The following is a 3,136-nucleotide window of genomic DNA, read 5'->3' on the forward strand; positions in this document are numbered from 1 at the left end:
GAGAAAAAGGACTGGACTGTTGCTCAGTGGTCCAAAGTCCTGTTTTCATATAAAAGTAAACTTTGCATTTCATTTGGAAATCAAGGTCCCAAAGTCTGGAGGAAGAGTGGAGAGGCACACAATCCAAGTTGCTTGAGGTCCACAGTGTGAAGTTTCCACAATCAGTGATGGTTTGGGGAGCCATGTCATCTGCTGGTGTTGGTCCACTGTGTTATATCAAGTCCAAAGTCAGTGCAGCCATCTACCAGGAAATTTTAGCGCACTTCATGCTTTCTTCTGCTGACAAGCTTTATGGAGATGATGGTTTCATTTTCCAGCAGGACACGGCATCTGCCCACAATGCCAAAAGTACCAATACCTGGTTTAATAACCACAGTATCACTCTGCTTGATTGGCCAGCAAACTCAGAGAATCTATGGGGTATTGTCAAGAAGAAGATGAGAGACACCAGACCCAACAAGCAAACTGGGCTTCCATAACACCTCAGCAGTACCACCGGCTGATCGCCTCCATGCCATGCTGCATTGCTGCAATAATTCATGCAGAAGGAGCCCTGACCAAGTTTTGAGTGCATATGCTGTACATACTTTTCAGTAGGCCATGGGTTGCTAGATGGCCGCTAGCACATCCGCAATACCCAGTCCCCATAGCTCTGTGTGCTTTTATTGTGTAGAAATACCCGATTTGATACATATGCAAATTAACCTGAGATGAGTCCTGTCCCTGACTCATCTCACATACAGGACTCATCTCAGGTTAGTTTGCATATGTATCAAATCGTTTTTTTTTACACAATAAAAGCACACAGAGGTATGAGGACTGGATATTGCGGATGTGCTAGCGGCCATCTAGCAACCCATGTCCTCAGCTCTATACACAAAATCCCGGTGAGAGGTTCCCTTTAAAATTAAAAACGCTTGAAATAGATCACTCTGTGTGTAACGAATCTATAGAACAGTGGTGGCGAACCTATGGCACGGGTGCCAGAGGCGGCACTCAGAGCCCTCTCTGTGGGCACCCACACCCTGAAAAAAGTCTAAGGCATGCCAGTATGCCTAACACTTTTCCTGCCATTAATCGGCGCAGGCGTGCTATGAACAGCGCAGGCAGCACACAGAATGTAGGCAGGCTATCATAGATAAATTATAAAGTACATAAAAGATATATTATATTGGACTGTAGTATTCAGGGTAAATTGCCGTGTTGGCACTTTGCGATATATAAGTGGGCTTTGGGTTGCAGTTTGGGCACTTGGTCTCTAAAAAGTTCGCCATCACTGCTATAGAATATATGAGTTTCACTTTTTGAATTGAATTACTGAAATAAATTAACTTTTCAGTGATATTCTAATTTATAGAGATTCAGCTGTATATTCTGTATATTTATATATTTATCGGTTAAATATGACCACATAATTGTGCATTGGGAATACTTGTGGTCTGTGTATTGATTCTGAATATGTTTATTACTTGCAGATAAAAAAATAAATAATCTAGGCTACTCTAAAGTCCATCTGACAATTACATTAACTCTGTCTTCACGGTTGTTATCACTAAAGAGAAAAGGTTAAACGTGTCTTTTCTTTTACCATTCACAGCCACTATGCTTCAAAAGAACCATTAAGTCTCTCATCACCTTATAATGTGTGCGTCTCCTAGAACGTGTGCCCACCAATGCCAAGGCACAAATATTTGTATCCTTTCATTCCCGTGCATGCTTCTTTACTAGGGAGGAATAATAGGACACTTTTATTGTTGTATGGCTCAGGGGAAGTTTCTAATGGTGATTTGATTTACAAGGATGCAGAATGCACACAGTAGAGACCTGGCATACATTGATTTAAAGTGTATTAAGGGCTTGTAGTGTTGTGTCCAAGTGCAACTGAGCAGAAACTTTTTATAATGAGGAAGTAATTCCAATCCCATTGTAAACGGATGCATTGTTGCATAGGAGAAAAGGAAATCAAAGAGTGAGACTACCAAGAAAAAGTGAAGGAAATGAGGTGGAAAAAGTAAAAAAAAAAGGTGAAATTAATGGACTTCCGAACTGAAAGTCAATAGCTTATAAAAGCTAATTTATGGTTGAAATTCACTAGAATGTATGTAAAAGCTCTATATTGCTTATATTCACCTGTATGTACAGAAAAGTTTCTGGAGGCCCTTAGAACTGGACATGTGTGAGAAAAGGTAGGTGGACAATTTACTGGGCTAAGGTTTTTTTTTTAATGGGGAGATATCTGGTTATAATGAGTGCTGACCTTCCTAGGCCAGTGATGTTGCATTCATCAGTCAGATGGCCTAGGTGCAGCTTAGTCCTATTCAAGTGAATGAGCCTGAACTGCAATACCAAGCATAGCAGCTATCCAATGGACTGCGCTGTGCTTGGTAAACAGCTGATCGACGGGGGGGGGGGGGGGGCTTGGTTGGTGCTCATTAGGGATGAGCGAATTTCATATTTTTAAATTCGAGTTTGGGTTGTGGTATAACCTGAATTGTGTTATGGATTCCGTTACCATGGACCGTAACGCAATTCCATGATGGAATACATAACGGGATGCCTTTAGAGGCATTCCGTTATTCATTCCATCATAATAGAAGTCTATGGCCTGCATAACGGATCAGTCCGGTTTCCGTTATGCTGGAGTCCTCTCCTGCATAACGGAAACAGGACGGATCTGTTATGCAGGCCATAGACTTCTATTATGACGGAATGAATCTGTCATGGAATTGCGTTACGGTCAGTGGTAATGGAATCCATAACGCAATTCAGATTATACCACAACCCGAACTCGAATTTCAAAATATGAAATTCGCTCATCCCTAGTGCTCATATAAAGGTTTTTTTGGACTTCCTGATGCAAACTGTATGGAAATGAATTAATTTATATATTGTTGGCAGCACATGCACAAGTCTACAACAATGATTTTTAAGCCAGTATAAAAAGGGCAATCAGTTGACAAACAAGCTCACCAGTCGGCTGATTGCTTCCATGTTTAAAGTGGTTATGCGACACTAACAAATGCCCCCCACATGCAGGGCCCCTCACAATTCTACTTACCTGGCTCCCTGCGCCGCTCCTGGTCCCCACACCGCTGCTTCTCCCCGTGTAAGGATGAAAACATCTGGTGTTGAGAAG

This window comes from Bufo bufo, chromosome 3 (genome assembly GCF_905171765.1).
Source record: "Bufo bufo chromosome 3, aBufBuf1.1, whole genome shotgun sequence".
Taxonomy (NCBI): domain Eukaryota; kingdom Metazoa; phylum Chordata; class Amphibia; order Anura; family Bufonidae; genus Bufo; species Bufo bufo.